Here is a 19,896-nt window from a genome sequence, read left to right on the forward strand (position 1 = left end):
ATTATAAAATTAATCCATTTAAGGGATTCTTCTCTCATACTCACAAATATACCACAATTACGGGGTTATTTTCTCTTATTGATAAATATCTCCATATTTCGGAGTTATTTTCTAATATTTATAAATATACCCCTCTTATGGGGTTATTTACTCATATAAAAAAAATTTACCTCTTCTACGAGGCTGTTTTCTCAGACTTTGCAATTACACTACTTTTACGGGGTTGTTTTCTCGTATTCATAAATATACACATTTTACAGGGTTATTTTCTAATATTGAGAAATATACCAGTTTTACGGGGTCATTTTCTCATATTAAATTATTAGCACTATTCTGGGGTTGATTTCTCAAATTTAAAAATATACACGTTTTACGAAATTATTTTCTTATATGGACAAATATACTCATTTTACGAGGGTTATTTTCTCATATTATAAAATTAACTCATTTAAGGGGTTGTTTTCTCATACTCACAAATATACTAAAATTATGGGGTTATTTTCTCCGACTGATAAATATCTCCGTATTACGGGGTTGTTTTCTCATATTAAAAAATTTACCCCTGTTATGAGGCTGTTTTCTCAAACTCGCAACTACACTACTTTTACGGGGTTGTTTTATCATATTCATTAATATATACGTTTTACGAGGTTTTTTCTTATATTGATAAATATACTACTTTTACGTGATTATTTTCTTATATTGACAAATATACTCCTTTTACGGGTTCTTTTCTAATATTATAAAATTAACCCATTTAAGGGGTTGTTTTCTCATACTCACACATAAACCAAAATTACGGGGTTATTTCTCCGATTGATAAATATCCATGTATTATGGGATTTTTTTCTAATATTTATAATTATACCCCTCTTACGGGGTTGTTTTCTCATATTAAAAAATTTATCCCTTCTACGAGATTAATTTCTTAGACTCGCAATTACACTACTTTTACGGGTTTTTTTCTTAGATTCATAAATATACACGCTTTACGGGGTTATGTTCTTATATTGATAAATATACCACTTTTATGGGGTAATTTTCTCATACTAAATTATTAGCACTATTATGTTGTTGTTTTCTCAAATTCATAAATATACACGTTTTATAGGATTTTTTTTATATTGACAAACAAACACCTTTTACGAGGTTGTTTTCTCACATTATGAAATTAACCCATTTAAGGGGCTGTTTTCTCATACTCACAAATATACTAAAATTATGGGGTTCTTTTCTCCGATTGATAAATATTCTCGTATTACTGGTTGTCTCCTAATATTTATAAATATATCCCTCTTACGGGGTTGTTTTCTCATATTAAAAAATTTACCCTTTCTACGAGGCTATTTTCTTAGACTTGCAATTACATTGCTTTTATGGGTTGTTTTCTCATATTATAAAATTAGCCATTTAAAGGGTTGTTTTCTCATACTCACAAATATACCAAAATTACAGGGTTATTTTCTCCGATTGATAAATATCCTCGTATTACATGGTTGTTTTCTAATATTTATATATATACCCCTCTTACAGGGTTGTTTCCTCGTATTAAAAAACTAACCCTTTCTACGATGTTGTTTTCTCAAACTCGCTATTATACTGCTTTTACGGGGTTGTTTTCTCAGATTCACAAACATACACGTTGTACGAAGTTATTTTCTTATATTGATAAATATACCACTTTTACGGTGTCATTTTCTCATATTAAATTATTAGCACTATTATGGGGTTGTTTTCTCAAAATTACAAATATACACGTTTTACGAGTTTATTTTCTTAAATTGATAAATATATCCCCTTTAAGGGATTGTTTTCTAATATTATAAAATTAACCTATTTAAGGGGTTTTTTTCTCATACTCACAAATATATCAAAATTACGGCGTTATTTTCTCCGATTGATAAATATCTCCGTATTACAGGGTTGTTTTATAATATTTATAAATATACCCCTGTTACGGGGTTGTTTTCTCATATTAAAAGGTTTACCCCTTCCACGAGGTTGTTTTCTCAAACTCGCAATTATACTACTTTTACATTGTTGTTTTGTCAATTTCATAAACACGTGCATTCTACGGGGTTATTTTCTTATATTGATAAATATACCTCTTTTATGGTGTCATTTTCTCATATTAAATTATTAGCATTATTCTGGGGTTGTTTTCTCAAATTTATAAATATACATGTTTTATGGGGTTATTTTCTTGTATGGACAAATATACCTCTTTTACGGGGTTGTTCTCTGATATTATAAAATTAACCAATTTATGAGGTTGTTTTCTCATACTCACAAATATACCAAAATTTTGGGGTTATTTTCTCCGATTGAGAAATATTTCCGTATTATGGGGTTGTTTTCTCATATTAAAAAATTTACCCACTTCTACGAAACTATTTTCTCAGACTCGCAATTACACCACTTTTACGAGGTTATTTTCTCATATTCATAAATATAAACGTTTTACAAGGTTATTTTCTTATATTGATAAATATACCACTTTTACATGGTTATTTTCTTATATTGACAAATATACCCCTTTCACGGGGTTGTTTTCTCATATTATAAAAATTAACCCATTTAAAAGGTTGTTTTCTCATACTCACAAATATACCGAAATTACGGGGTTATTTTCTCCGATTTATAAATATTCTTGTATTACGGGATTATTTTCTCATATTAAAAAATTTACCCCTTCTATGAGGCTGTTTTTTCATATTAAAAAATTTAAACCCTTCTACGAGGCTGTTTTCTCAAATTCGCAATTACACTACTTTTTCGGGGTTGTTTTATCAGATTCATAAATATACTTGTTTTACGGAGTTATTTTCTTATATTGATAAATATACCACTTTTACAGGGTCAATTTCTCATATTAAATTATTAGCACTATTATGGGATTGTTTTCTGAAGTTCATAAATATACACTATTTGCGGGGTTATCTTCTTATATTGACAAATATACCCGTTTTACGGGGTTGTTTTCTCATATTATCAAATTAACCCATTTAAGAGGTTATTTTCTCATACTCACAAATATACCAAAATTATGGCGTTATTTTCTCCGACTGATAAATATATCCGTATTATGGAGTTGTTTTCTCATATTAAAAAATTTATCCCGTTTACGATGCTATTTTCTCAAACTCTCAATCTACGGGGTTATTTTGTCATATTCATAATATACACGTTTTAATGGGTTATTTTCTTATATTGATAAATATACTACTTTTACGTTGTTATTTTCTTATATTCATAAATATACCCCTTTTACGGGGTTGTTTTCTCATATTATAAAATTAACCCATTTAATGGGTTGTTTTCTCATACTCACAAATATACCAAAATTATGCAGTTATTTTCTCCGATTAATAAATATCCTCATATTACGGGATTGTTTTCAAACACATTAAAAAATTTACCTCTTCGATGAGATTGTTTTTCCATATTGAAATATTTAACTGTTCTACGAGGCTATCTTCTCAGACTCGCAATTACACTACTTTTACGGGGTCGTTTTCTCATATTAAATTATTAGCACTATTATGGGGTTGTTTTCTGAAATTCATAAATATACACGTTTTACGGAATTATTTTCTTATGTCGACAAATATACCCCTTTTACGGGGTTGTTTTCTCATATTATAAAATTAACACATTTAAGGGGTTGTTTTCTATTACTCACAAATATACCAAAATAACGGAGTTATTTTCTCCGATTGATAAATATCCACGCATTATGGGGTTATTTTGTCATATTAAAAAAGTTACCCTTCTACAAGGCTATTTTCTCATATTAAAAAATTTACCCGTTCTATGAGGCTAGTTTCTCAGACTTGCAATTACACTACTTTTATGGGGTTGCTTTCTCATATTCATAAATATACACGTTTTACGGGGTTATTTTTTTTATATTGATAAAAATACTACTTTTACGAGATTATTTTCTTATATTGATAAATATATCCTTTTACGGGGTTGTTTTCTCATATTATAAAATTAATCCATTTTTGTTTTCTCATACTCACAAATATACCACAATTACGGGGTTATTTTTACATATTAAAAAAATTACCCCTTCTACGAGACTGTTTTCTCATATTAAAAAATTTAACCATTCTACGAGGTTTTTTTCTTAGGCTAGCAATTACACTACTATTACGGGGTTGTTTTCTCAAATTCATAAATATACACGTTTTATGGGGTTATTTTTTTATATTGATAAATATACCACTTTTACGGGTTTGTTTTCTCACATTAAACTATTAGCACTATTATGGGGTTATTTTTCTCAAATTCAGAAATATATATGTTTACAGAGTTATTTTCTTACATCGACAAATATACTCCTTTTACTGGGTTGTTTTCTCATATTATAAAATTAACATATTTAACTGTTTTCTCATACCCATAAATATACTAAAATTATAGTGTTATTTTCTTTGATTAATAAATATCCCCGTATTATGGGGTTTTCTCATATTAAAAATTTTACCCCTTCTACGAGGCTGTTTTCTCAGACTTGCCATTAGGGCTGAGCATGGATCTCGGTGATTCCCACCCGAACTGAATAACTGTACCGAAAAGTACCATAACCGAAAAAACCGATTCAAATTTTTTTACTATTACAGTATGGTACTGGTTCTTTAGTTAAAACCCTACCGTAACCGTACTAGAACCGATCCGTCTTGTACTGATTCAGACCAAACTGTAGAACCGATTTTTTACATATATTTATAAATAATTATTTATATTATATAAATAATACGTATATTAAAAAAATAATACATATACTCTATAAAAATTATTTTATATTTATCATTTATATAATTCAAGCAATTGTTATCGAAATATAAAAAATAATACATATTAAAAATAACTATAATATTATAATATACTTTATACTCTATAAAAAATATAAGTTATATATATTAATATGTCACATAGTATATTGATACTAGTAATCTAGTATACATACTATAATACTAGATTTAAAATTTATTTACTATCTAGAAATTTTTGACAAGTTAATTAAAAAATTACTTAATTTAATAAAAAGTTATATAAATTAGTAAAATTATAAAAGATATTATTATATAAATATAATATTATTTACACTATATTTATTAATAAATTAATTTTTAATTATATAATATTTTTATTTTAAGAATAATAATATTAATTATACTAAAAGTATTAATTTATATAAATATTAAAATTAAGAAATAAATATTTTAAAAATAATTTTTATATTATTATACTAATAAAACTTAAAAAATTAAATATTTAGAAATAATTAATTTATTAACTTTTAAAATATTATAAATAAATATTACAATATAAAAAAATATTAAGTTATATTTATAAATTTATTTATTTTTTGAAAAGGAACAAACAAAATTTGAGAAAAAATTGTCAAAACATCTTTTAACAATATAGAAGTTCTTTACTTCCTACAACATCGGAGCTCCTCATTTGTTGTCAAGATTGGCTTAGAAGTTCAAATAAACCTATCCAATTAGAAGAATCAATAGAGGATATTGAAAGCATAGAGTCAGGTAACATTTCTTTACTTCTTACATATGTTTGTTTATTGTTAATGCTGTTAAGTCTTATTGACGTAATTTTTTACTTTTATTGTAGAAATTATTCAAGATCCTGAGATTGGTGAGTCCCTTATGCCAAGATTAAATGTGGAGTGCTAATTTTGAGGGGAGATAATAACATTCCTTTGCTAATTTTGGACATGTATTTTAGTGTTATATAAAGTTTGTAAATTTATTTATTTTAATGATTGTCATCTGTAAAATATTTTTATGCTAGCAGTAATATATATTTTAATGGTTTGTATTTGAATATTGAATGAATTATTGTATTTGCAAGTGATTGAATTGCGAAACAGGTTGTTCAAAAATATGATTGCAATTTTAATTCAGATTTTCATGCTACTTTTTTTAGGTTGGTAATTATATTTTCTCTAAATGTATTTGATTAAAGATGAGATTAAAGTTGTGTTTTTTAAATTCTTTAGAATCGAAAATAGCACTGTACCGAACTGTATTGAACCGTAAAATTGGTAAAATACGATATTGGTTCCTTTTACATTTGGTACGGTACTGGTACCTTCAATTTTAAAATAACCGACCTGGTGATTTACAAATAACCGAATTGGACTAATCCGTGCTCAGCCCTACTTGCAATTACACTACTTTTACGGGGTTGTTTTCTCATATTCATAAATATAAACATTTTTACGGGCTTATTTTCTTATATCGATAAATATATCCCTTTTACGGGGTTGTTTTCTCATATTATAAAAGTAACCGATTTAAGAGGTTGTTTTCTCATACTCACAAATACACCAAAATTAGGGGATTATATTTTCATTGATTGATAAATATTCTCGTATTATGGTGTTGTTTTCTCATATTAAAAAATTTACTCGTTCTACGAGGCTGTTTTCTCATACTTGCAATTACATTACTTTTACAAGGTTATTTTACTCAGGTTCATAAATATACACGTTCTACGGGGTTATTTTCTTATATTGATAAATATACCACTTTTACGTGGTCGTTTACTCATATTAAATTGTTAGCACTATTATCGGGTTGTTTTTTTAAATTCATAAATATACACGTTTTATGAGGTTATTTTCTTATATTCGACAAATATACCCCTTTTACGTGGTTGTTTTCTCATATTATAAAATTAACCGATTTAAGAGGTTGTTTCCTCATACTCACAAATACACCAAAATTAGGGGGTTATATTTTCTTTGATTGATAAATATTCTCGTATTATGGTGTTGTTTTCTCATATTAAAAAATTTACTCGTTCTACGAGGTTGTTTTCTCATACTCGCAATTACATTACTTTTACGAGATTATTTTACTCAGGTTCATAAATATACACGTTCTACGGGGTTATTTTCTTATATTGATAAATATACCACTTTTACGTGGTCGTTTTCCATATTAAATTGTTAGTACTATTATTGGGTTGTTTTTTCAAATTCATAAATATACACGTTTTACGAGGTTATTTTCTTATATTCAACAAATATACCCCTTTTACGTGGTTGTTTTCTCATATTATAAAATTAACCTATTTAAAGGGTTATTTTCTAATACTCATAAATATACTACAATTACGAGGTTATTTTCTCATGATTCATAAATATCCACGTATTACGGGGTTGTTTTCACATATTAAAAAGTTTACCCCTTCTACGAGGCTGGTTTCTCATATTAAAAAATTTATTCGTTCTACGAGGCTATTTTCTTAGACTCGCAATTACACTAATTTTACAGGGTTGTTTTCTCAAATTCATAAATATACAAATTTTACGGGATTATTTTTTTATATTGATAAATATACCACTTTTACGGGGTCATCTTCTCATACTAAATTATTAGCACTATTATGGTGTTGTTTTCTCAAATTCATAAATATACACCTTTTTTACGGGGTTATTTTCTTATATTCATAAATATACCTCTTTTACAGGGTTATTTTCTCATATTATAAAATTAACCCATTTAAGGGGTTGTTCTCTCATACTCACAAATATACCAAAATTACCGGGTAATTTTCTTCGACTGATAAATATCCCCGTATTACAGGGTTGTTTTCTAATATTTACAAATATACCCCTCTTATGAGGTGATGTTTTCATATTAAAAAATTGACACCTTTCACGAGGTTGTTTTCTCAGACTCGCAATTATACTATTTTTACGGGGTTGTTTTCTCAGATTCATAACTATACATATTTTTTACGGGGTTATTTTCTTATATTGATAAATATACCACCTTTACGGGGTCGTTTTCTCATATTAAACTATTTTATTATGGTTTGTTTTCTCAAACTCATAAATAAACACGTTTTACGAAATTATTTTCTTACATCGATAAATATACCCCTTTTACTGGGCTATTTTCTCATATTATAAAATTAAAATATTTAACTGTTTTCTCATACTCATAAATATAAGTCAAAATTACGGGGTTATTTTCTCCGATTGATAAATATCCCCGTATTACGGGGTTTTTTTTCTAACACTTATAAAAATACTCCTCTTATGGGGTTGTTTTCTTATATTAAAAAAATTTACCCCTTCTACGAGGCTGTTTTCTCAGACTCATAATTACACTACTTTTAAGGTTTATTTTCTCAGATTCATAAATATACATGTTTTACGGGATTATTTTCTTATATCGATAAATATACCCCTTTTACGGCCTTGTTTTCTCATATTATAAAATTAACCCATTTAAGGGGTTGTTTTCTCATACTCACAAATACACCAAAATTACAGGGTTATTTTCTCTGATTGGTAAATATCCCCGTATTATGGGGTTTTTTTTTCTCATATTTATAAATATACCCCTCTTACGGGGTAGTTTTTTTCATATTAAAAAATTGACCCCTTCTACGAGGTTGTTTTCTCAGACTTGCAATTACACTACTTTTACGGGGTTGTTTTCTCAGATTCATAACTATACACGTTTTACGGGGTTATTTTCTTATATTGATAAATATACCACTTTTACGGGGTCATTTTTTTATATTAAACTATTAGCACTATTATGGGGTTGTTCAAACATATAAAAATACACGTTTTACGAAGTTATTTTCTTATATCGACCAATATACCTCTTTTACGGGGTTATTTTATCATATTATAAAATTAACCCATTCAAGGGGTTGTTTTATCATACTCACAAATATACCACAGTTATGGGGTTATTTACTCAGATTCATAAATATCTTCGTATTACAGGGTTGTTTTCATATATTAAAAAAATTTACCCCTTCTATGAGGTTGTTTTCTCATATTAAAAAATTTACCCATTTTACGAGAATATTTTATTAGACTCGCAATTACACTATTTTTACGGGGTTATTTTCTGAAATTCATAAATATACATGTTTTACTGGGTTATTTTCTTATATTAATAAATATGTCACTTTTACGGGGTCGTTTTTTCATATTAAATTATTAGCACTATTATGGGGTTATTTTCTCAAATTCATAAACTCCATAATAGTGCTAATAATTTAATATAAGAAAATGACTCCATAAAAGTGGTATATTTATCAATATTAGAAAATAAGCCTGTAAAATGTGTATATTTATGAATCTGAAAAAACAACCCCGAAAAAGTAGTGTAATTGCGAGTCTGAGAAAGCAAACTCATAGAAGGGTAAATTTCTTAATATGATTATGGGGTATATTTATAAATATTAAAAAACAACCCCGTAATACGATGATATTTATGAATCTGAGAAAATAACCCTGTAATTATGGCATATTTATGAGTATGAGAAAACAACCCCTTCAATGGGTTAATTTTATAATATGAGAAAAAAATCTCGTAAAAGGGTTATATTTATTGATATAAGAAAATAACCTCGTAAAATGTCTATATTTATGAATTTGAGAAAACAACCCCACAATAATGCTAATAATTTAATATGAGAGAACAACCCCGTAAAAGTGGTATATTTATCAATACAAGAAAACAATTCTATAAAATGTATATATTTATGAATCTGAGAAAATAACTCTGAAAAGTAGTGTAATTGCGAGTCTGAGAAAATAGCCTCGTAGAAAACAACTCTGTAAGAGCGGTATATTTATAAATATTAGAAAACAACCCTGCAATACAAAGATATTTATCAATCGGAGAAAATAACCCCGTAATTCTGGTATATTCATGAGTATGAGAAAATAACCCCTCAAATGGGTTAATTTTATAATATGAGAAAATAACCCGTAAAAAGAGTATATTTGTTGATATAAAAAAATAACCCCATAAAATATATATATTTATGAATTTGAGAAAACAACCTCATAATAGTGTTAATAATTTAAGATGAGAAAACCATCCTATAAAAGTGCTATATTTATCAATATAAGAAAATAACACTATAAAACGTGTATATCTATGAATTTGAGAAAATAACCTCATAAAAGTAGTGTAATTGGGAGTCTAAGAAAACAGCCTCGTAGAAGGAGTAAGTTTTTTAATATGAAAAAATAACCCCGTAATCCGGGAATATTTGTCAATCAAAGAAAATAATCCCATAATTTTGATATATTTGTGAGTATGAGAAAATAATTCCTTAAATTAGTTAATTTTACAATATGAGAAAATAATTCCATAAATGAGATATATTTATCGAAATAAAAAAATAACTCCGTAAAATGTGTATATTCGTAATACACGTGTGACGTTTCTCGTACCAAATGAGAACCCAAAAGTCATAAATTCTTCAACCAGAAATTGCCGCCCCACAACCTTTACTCTTCACCATTTTCAAATTTTCCTACTGCCAAACTTCAACTTCCCTCTCTAATAGACTCGCTCACTACTACCTACCTCTAGGATTTCTACGTCTCACCACCATGCCTCCCTCTCCTCCTCCGCCACCTCCACCGTCGCTCCCGCTGAGTGCTCCTCATCCACCACCGCAAACTCTTCTCCACAACCTCAACTTCAGATCCATCACCATTATCGTTTCCACTCTCTTATCCAACCTTTTTAATTTGGGGCTCCAACACTTCCCTCGGTAAAACTCTTATCTCCACCGGCCTCGCCTCCTCCTTCCTCCTCTCCTCTCCCGGCACTCGTAAATTCCTCTACCTTAAACCAGTTTCCCCTCTGATTCTGACTCTCATTTTCTGTCTCGCTTCCTGTCGTACTTCTCTCCCTTTCTCTCTCTTCTCCTCGAATTCCATCCTCAAATCTTGCTTCCCGTTGCCAAATCTCACCTTTCTCTTGATTTCGACACCAATCAATTAAAATTTAAATTTGGAATGTACGATTTGAACTTCAGTGAGGAGAACAAGGCGTTAAGTAACGACGGAGGAGGAGCTGATAATTCGGAGTTAATTTGTAAAACCTTATTTTCATGAAATGACGTCGTTTTTCCACATTTAGCCGCGGAGAGAGAGAATGGAGTTGTGGAGGATGCTGCTATTTTAGAAAGTTTAAAAAATGAGCTGGAAGTAATTAACAAAGATAAAAATGGAAAATTCGATTCTTTTTATATTGTTGAGACTGCTGGTGGTATTGGTAGTCCCGGTCCTTCTGGTACTTTACAGTATGATTTGAATTGTTTTATTAATAATTTGTTTTGTTTTAAAACATCTTAACAGGCCTTTTCGGTTCCCTGGTGTACTTATGGGAGATGGGAGGCTAGGTGGTATTCGGGAACAATTTCTGCTTATGAAAGTTTAAAACTTCGAGGTTATGATATTGTTGCTGTTGTTTTTGAATATCATGGCCTTGTTAATAAGGTCCCACTACTCTCATATTTGCATAATAGGTAGTAATTTTGAAGCAATTCTTTGCTCAATTAGTACTTTCTTCTATATTATAGGTCTTATTAGGAATCACTTTTATAGTGTTTCGGTAAGTCAAAGATTGCAAGAATTCAAATGAATTGAATTCTATTTAATATATTCTCATGTTTGGAAATCTCTTATTTTTTAGAATACAATTCTATCAACTCAAGAAAATAAGGCATTTTGAAAGAAATGAAATCATACAATAAACTACATCATTTTGCAAGAATTCAGTTGATTTGAATTCTTGCACATAATCATTCCAAACTAGGTCAGTTTGCCTTTATGAGTCAAATCTTTTTAATTCTTTTAATGTTTTGTATTTTGCTAGGGTGCCTGTGATATTACTGCCACCTGTTCCAAAGGATATGTCAAATGACCTGTTGGAATGGTTTGCGGATTATGAGAAGATTTTTAATTCCTTGAAGGACATAATGGTATCTAATTTTTAAAAGAGAACAGAAAGATTGAATGAGATGCCGAAGAAAGCAAGAGATGTCTTATGGTGGCCATTTACTCAGCATAGACTTGTAATAGAAGAAACTATTACTGTTATTAATTCAAGGTGTGGAGAGAATTTTGCACTATACAAGGTTAGTGTTGTAACAAACAAATGAATCACTGTTTACAAACCTGTTTTCAACTTTTATTAATGTTGATCAATTGATAAAGTGAGCTGTATTTATTGTTTTGTCTAGGTTTATAGAAAAATTATTTATGTTTTTCATGCTTGTTGTCGATTGTGTGAGAAGTTCCAATGTAAAGCACTTATTTCTCTAACATCTCAAGCTAATTTCATTGTCTTTCAATTACATGCTCAAAATAAGTCCATAACTGAACAGTTTGATGCATGTGCTATTTGGTGGACCCAAGGGCCTAATGCTACTCTACAGGTCCTTGCTGTTACATGTTAATGTTTCTCTATGCTCTCTGTAATGCTATCTGATGGTCAGATAGATACTATTTTACTATCTTAGATGGTGTGCTTTATTTTCTATTTTACTATCTATTTTGTTTCAAATTTCAATGTATGGCCTTTTAATTTTTTCGTCTCCGTTCATTCAATTGTTTTACTTAATCTTACTGGTGCTGGAATGTATATGGCACCATGAATGATATAAACATGAACTCTATCTGCTAAATACTAAAATCAATGCTTGAGTGTCATTTTGTGCATGCATTTGCTTAAGATTATTATTGTAATTATTTCATTACAATACATTTTAAAATCTATGGATTTGCCATGTCATACCTACAAATGAAAAAGGTTTACTACTCAAGAAAATGTCATAAGATAATGAGAAAAATGTCAGACCACATGAAGTTATCTATAACAAGTGTATCCTAGAATGCTAAAAAAATTTCATGTTGTTGGGCTTTGGTACAATCCTTGTGTTCCCCTCTTCTCCAAGCATCTCTATTTGTTTTGCCCTTATGACAAAGTTCATGTGTTCTGCACTACAGCGATCACATCTAAATATCTTTAATGTGGTTATTTTGCTTAGATGGCTTCAGACTGAGCTTGCTAAAGATATATGGGCTATGCTGCAGGAAGATTTGGCCATGTAATGTTTCCTGAGAATGTTTATGAACCAGCTTTAGAATGTGCAGAGCTTTTGCTTGAGGGTGTTGGCAGAGGTTAGTTATCTAGTCCAACAAATATTTTGATAATTTTCTTACACATTTCTAAGCAATATCAACAATTGTAAAAAGGTGTTACACATGCTTTGATCTGTGAAATCATAATCTTCTGATGCTCCTTTTGTTTCTCTTTTACGAACTAATGTGATAAAGAACTTATCATTCTTGCATAAACTAAATCTTTTAGTACATCATGTTACATTGTCTCAGCATTTTTCTGACTTTTATTGATTTATGTTGGTTATGAACTATGAGTACATATTTCTTCTTTGACAGGCTGGGCTTCTAGGAGATACTTTTCAGATATTGGGTCAACAAAGATTGAAATTGCCCTGAAGATGGCGTTTCGTAAATATTTTGTTCATAATAAAATCCTTTTAGATTCAGCCAATAACAATACAAATGAACGGTGCATCGATTTAAAGGTTTATCTTTGATTATGCACCTCTCAGGTATTGTCTCCTAAGTAGTGCTATAAATTTAGTTTCAATCTGGACTTATATCCAAATTGAAAAAAAAAGGATAAATGAAATACCAATGCCAAATTTAAATTCTTAAAATATAGAGGAAATTGTTTTATAAATTCATGGAGTCTTTGGACGGAGAAAAATGCTCATGTCTTCAAAAATCAAGGTCTGTCCTTTAGTTTGTTGCAAGACAAGTTAGTAATTTTTGGCTTCTGGAGCTTTTAGGTAGTTTCTTTTACTCTTTTCCAATTTGATTGCAGCGCATTACTCTACTTGGTTTTATAGTTGTCTAGTTACTCTATATATAAGGACTTATTCTTTGTTTTATCAATAAATCTTTTGTTGTTTCCAAGAAATTCGTAATAGCTTTAGTTTTGTCATGGTTAGCTCAAAAGTTATTAAATTAATCCACATGAACAGGCCATATCAACAAGGCATAAAATTAAAGAGAGAAATCAGAGTGACTGGAATCATTGATCTTAAAGTTCACATATGATATCAAAAATCTTAAAAGAAGTGGAGACAATTGAATAAGTGAAATTCTTTTATAGGACCATTTATTTATTTAGGATTTCTAGTGTTATAATCACACTGCATAATATTTTTGTGCAGTCTACTTGACAAAAAATTCATGTTCTTGCATATTATAGAGCTAGGTTAATGGTAGACTTGCTAATTAAGTTTCAATTGTGCACTTAAATGCTATATCTCATATCTGTTTATTTTAACATTCCAATATATTCTTATTCCATGCCCTCTAATATTTAGTCTTTACTTCATTATCAAAATGTTTCATACAAAATAAAACACCCGTTAATCTAGGTAGTAGCTAAGAAGTACAGTTGGCTTGTCTAGACAGGGGAGTGGACAATGCCTAGGCTGCACCAGGTCCACATTGTTGAAGTGGCTTGAATGTTGCTTGCATGTCTTCTACACATTCTTCTTTGTATTATGATTAAAAGTGCAAAGGCTCATGTAGCCGTGATGGAGCATCTTTATTGACTGCTGGTGACTTGGGTGTGGTTTACTTTCAGGTATTAGCTCTTAAAGGGTCTTACCATGGTGATACATTAGGAGCTATGGAAGCACAAGCGCCATCATCTCATACAGGCTTCCTTCAGCAACCATGGTATGGATTCTTATTTTAGTCCTAGAAGCATAATTTTTTATTACTAAAGCTAGAACATCAAGTCAGTTTGAATATGTAACACTGTCTTGTAAGTGTTTGTGCTTAGTACAGCATTGAGATGGCTAATGTGCAACCCCATGGTTTAAAGTTTTATTTGAAAAACTTTCTAAAACTATTGCTCACCACTCTTGCACAATGTTATTAATTGTATTTATTTAATTTTAGTCTTTATTACATACATTCCAAATGCAAAGGATATGATATTGGTTGAAAGTCATATGGCAATGATAAGTGAAAGATTTACAATTTACTAATTCCACTAGAAATTGTCAAACTCATTGAAAGCATTAGCATTTCAACATTAAGGTTGAATCCTAGAAAATGTGAGAGATTTAATTCACTAGTTGAAACGTGTGTGGCGGTCATGATTGTTACATAAGATCTGTACTAGTCCATTTTTGCAGCAATGTGACTGCATGTTGGAACATTTACAACCCAACCTCTTTTTGGATCAAAATATGTTATCATTTTTCATGCTTATTTAGCTGGATCGAAACTGGAAACAATCTAGTTTGCTCGAAGGGGTAACTAGAGTAAGTATTACTTGAAGTTAAATTAGGTAAAATAAGGTCCATATGTAAAATTTTGCTGTTTTAAATTTTTTAGTCTAGGGTTTACAGCTTCTTCAGTTTAGCATGGTATGCGCATTCTTATAGGCCAGTCAATGTGTTGGCTCTTACACGCTTTTTAACTTGGAAATTAAATGGTTTTATTTTTATTGATTCCTAAAAATGTAATGTTCTTGTCATACAGAATGACATTTGGCACTAATGCAAAATTTAGTTGCGTACAATTTTTAGTAGTAGAAAAATAATGAAGCCATCAGTGGTTTAATTTGATCAATCATTTGCCCTCTGTAATTTGACAGGTACACTAGAAGAGGCCTTTTTCTAGATCCTCCTACAATCTTTATGTGCAACAGCATATGGAATCTAACCTTACCTGATGCAATGCATTCTGAAACTGCAACTAATAAAGTCATGGGTTAGTAAACATGAAGTCTTCTATTCTTTCTTTTGACTCTGGCTACTATCTTTATTGTCACTATAGTTTCCTATCTTCTGATTTCTACAGCGTTTGGCTCGCGTGATGAACTTTTTGATAGGAACATGGACTCCTCAGATCTTTATGGGTTTTATTCATCATATATATCACAACTGTTATCACAATATTCAAGATTAAAAGGAATTGCCCATATTGGAACTTTACTTATAGAACCAGGCAAGGGAATCATTAGTATTTGGTATTACATATGCTATTATATCTCACAGTGTTCAGATAGTTTCTTAGAGAAATTCATGATCAGGATCCACTTTTTACATACTCTTATACTATGTTACTTGATTTTTTACATCAAATATGTAACGTGATTATTGGAGGTGCAATTGATTTTTTATCCCTGAAGCATAAAAAATGTACTTAAAATATTCATTTGATTCTGGTTGTAGCTCAATGCCCTTTTGCATGGACACTCCTACTCTGCTCATGCTACGGGATGCACAACAGCCGCCAAATCCATTAAATGGTTCAAAGATCCCAGCACAAACCCTAATATCATTTCGAAGCGAAGAATCCTTAGGGAGGTATGTGGAAATTATATTTTTAATTTTTGTTTCTTTCTTGCAGGTAGTCATCCATCATCTACATAATATAGTTGACTGTTGACCACCAGATGCCACAGTTCTAATATCCATATTAATTGATTTCTTTTTTAAGAACCAAAAGGTTTGGCTAAAGTGAACGTTTGTCTGCTGATTTTCACAATAACTAAGAAAGTGAAAGCATGTACTCTGTCTCCAATATAAATGGGAGAAAAAAGAGGGAAGATCAAATCATTGCAAAGTAATATTATGTTTACTACTATTAGCATGTTCATTTTTTTAGTGAAAATTGAGATCTTATATTCCGATGATACCTTGGTTCATTAATTTGTTGTAAGATCTGCTTCTCATGGTACATCAGTTCATATCAAAATATTTGACATATCTATTCAAAAGTAAATTGGTTTGAAACTTCCTCAATTAGCTAGAACTAGAAGCGATAGCTTCTCTATATATTTTTTTTCTTTTTAATATGAAAAATCTAAATTTCTTGGATTAGGTTCTTATTTGATTTCCTAGTTCCCATGGTTCCAAGCTAAATTGCATATTATGAGCAATGGTGATGGAATATGCTGCCCTAACATCTCTTTTCACCTCCTTCTTCCAAAAACAAAAAGCAGAATAAGTATACTGTTCTATAAATTGTTATAATTGGTTGTGCAAAGTTTGATTGTTGAGTAGTGTTATATTGTACTATTTTGAGTATTTAATTACGTTTTTGTGTGTTAAGTTGAATTCATTTGTTCTTGAAATGTGGAAAGATAAGTGTTTATTGAAATATTGTTATCACTGTCAAGGATACTGGATTTATTTTGGTGTCTGCTGCATTTTTTATGAGTCAATTTGGATTTTGTTGTTAGGTATTGAGAAATTGTCTACACCTTATGCATTATACGGAGAAGGTTTCTTTCTACTTGCTGAAGTAATATAGTTGGATCTAATGTTTAATGCTAATCTATCTCAGGGTAAACAGTATCTGTGGCAATAAGTAGGGGTTTATTTGATGGTTCTTCAATACTAAAAATATTTTATAGAAATTATCTAAAATAATTTTTCTTGCCTTTTTTTGAGTTGCAAAATCACTAATTAAATTTTTGTATTCAATAGTAAAAATACTAATTTTTATAATTATTTTGTAATTAGTTTGTAATTATTTTATAAATTAATAATAAACATTCAGAATTTTATCAAATTGTATTTATCAACCTGATTTTATAATTAAAATAATAATGACGGTCGTGTAATGTATGGATAGACTACTAGTATATATATAAAAATTAGATCAAATTTTTCATGAGACTCCACCTAATAATATATTATAAAGTCACATAATATAGAATTTCAAAAATATATACCTTTGATGTGGTTATATAATAATTTATTATGTTATTATATATTAATAAAATAAAATGATATTATTAAATATTTATTAAAATAAAATGATAACTAAATATAATAAAAGCATTAAAAATTATATAATGCTACTAATTTACTATATATTTATTACATATTTATTATCTTTTTATAATCATTAAATATTAAAGTTATTAAATAAAATAATAATATTAAGTGTTTATTAAAATAAAATAATAACTAAATATAATTCTTTTCTTACAATATAATATATTTGTATAATAAAAGATAAAATAATTTTAAAATAGTAGTTAATTTGATCATTTATTTAATAAATTAATATAAAATAAATATAATTAATATTAAATATATAATTGATATACTATTTTTTAAGATTAAATCATAAATTTAGATTATATTAACTAATATAATTTTATTAGTTAATATAATATTATAAATATATCTTAAATTTGAATTATTATCGATTTAAAATTTTAATAAAGTTGTGATATGGACATGGCCAAGCTTAAAGATGGACTTGATGGAGAGGACAACAAGAAAATCAAAGATAAAGCTAAGGATCCATTGAACATGCTACAAGGCCCAATTACAAGGTCAAGGTCCAAGAAGCTACAAGAAGCCTTAATTGGCTATATGCAAGATCGGGCTAGTCAAGGAAGCCTAATTGGTCATGCTAGGATATGCCCAAGTAAAGACACATCTGAATGGGCTTTATTTAATGTTTTGCAAGTCCAAATACATGAAGACTAATGTGGGCTAATATTTGGGCTGAAATCTCTTCTTTAAGTTCAGAACAATGTTATTCCCTATTTTTCTTATGTGGCAGCTAGGGTTAATAGTTTTACTAGGGTTTATTATGTTAGGTGGCTATAAAAACGCCCCTTAAGTTGTGTTTTGGGGATTCGAATTTTGGTAAAATTATAGTAGTTGTTTCCTTTGCATATTTGCTTGAATTCTTGAATTCTTGTTGAATGCATAAACCACTTATCAAGGAATTGATCTATCCTTGTGGCGTGTTAAGGGTTAGGGTTTAAAGAACTTAGTTTTCTTTAGGTTCTGATCTTGATCAACCATACCTTGCAATCTGATTTAAGCGGTTCTTGGGTTTTGAAACTCAATTTGTTCTTGGGTTTCTAAGATAGTAATTCACGGGTTTATAATCATTAGGGTTCGTGGTTCTAATCCTTGGAGGTTCTTAACATTTGGTATCAGAGCTTTGGCTCTTAAATCAGGTTATTTATCCCTTTTCTTTAAGTTATTGTTTGTTTTCCTTGAGTTCTTGATATTGTTCTTGAAGTATTCTTGGTATTCTTGAGATCTACATTGTTTAGTTCTTGATTCTTGTAGTTTTTGATTCTGATTCAAAAAAAAAAACGAAACAAGAAAAGAAAAATATCATATCCGAATTAGCAAAAAAAAAAAAAGGAATAGGTCTGATTGGTTTGATTGTCTTTGTTAGTGGAAAAAAACGTATTTGGTGTTGAAATCATTGTTCTTGGGGTGATTACATAGATATTAGGGTTGTTAATAGGTTTAGGGAGATTTTCACAATCCTACATAAATAAGGATTTGGTGGCTGTTTGGGAAGATTCAAAGGGACATTAAATTCCAATGACCTGAGCCCTATACATACCATCTTATTTGAATTGATTCAGCTCTAAATTCGTTTTTGTCCTTCATTTATTCTCCTCTTTGTGTGTCTTTTGAGTTTGGGCAGATTTGACACATTTAAAGCATAAAGAGGTAACCTTCCTTCTTGATCAACCTTCTTTGTGATTTTTGCTTCCTAAATCCTTTCCTTCTTTTCCTATTTCAAGCTGAACTGCATCTTTCTTGTTTCTTACATCTAGATTGTTTCTTCATATGTCATTTGCATCCATTTGAAGTTTTCGCTTGTTTGTAGTCCTAATTTTATTGAAAGCGTGACTAATTGTTTAATTTTCTTGACTTTTGCGTTTTGCCTTAACTAAGCTTTTTAGATCATAATTCTTGGTGCATTGCAAGCATAGTGAAATAACTTGTTGTGTGGTTATTGATTCACATAAGAATCCTTGAAAACAAGCTGAGTGGTGTGAGTTTTCAGCCTTGTGTGATCATTCTTGATTGTGCGAAACACGAGTGACCATCCCCATTAATTGAGAGTAAACACGTGAGGGAGTGTTGGTGAGGTCCTTAATTTCCTTCGATTTTTTTTTATTGCATACTAACTCTTATTGCAGCATGTCAAGTGGTTCTAGTGGAGGTAATAATGTGCCAACTACCGACATACCC

The 19,896-nt window shown here is 29.6% G+C and overlaps 1 pseudogene; it reads left to right on the forward strand.

Annotated features, from left to right (window-relative positions):
* Positions 1-16,280, forward strand: part of LOC8267088 — a 30,998-nt pseudogene extending 14,718 nt beyond the window's left edge.
* The last annotated feature ends 3,616 nt before the right edge of the window (positions 16,281-19,896 follow it).

Source organism: Ricinus communis, chromosome 3, assembly GCF_019578655.1.
Source record: "Ricinus communis isolate WT05 ecotype wild-type chromosome 3, ASM1957865v1, whole genome shotgun sequence".
Lineage (NCBI taxonomy): Eukaryota > Viridiplantae > Streptophyta > Magnoliopsida > Malpighiales > Euphorbiaceae > Ricinus > Ricinus communis.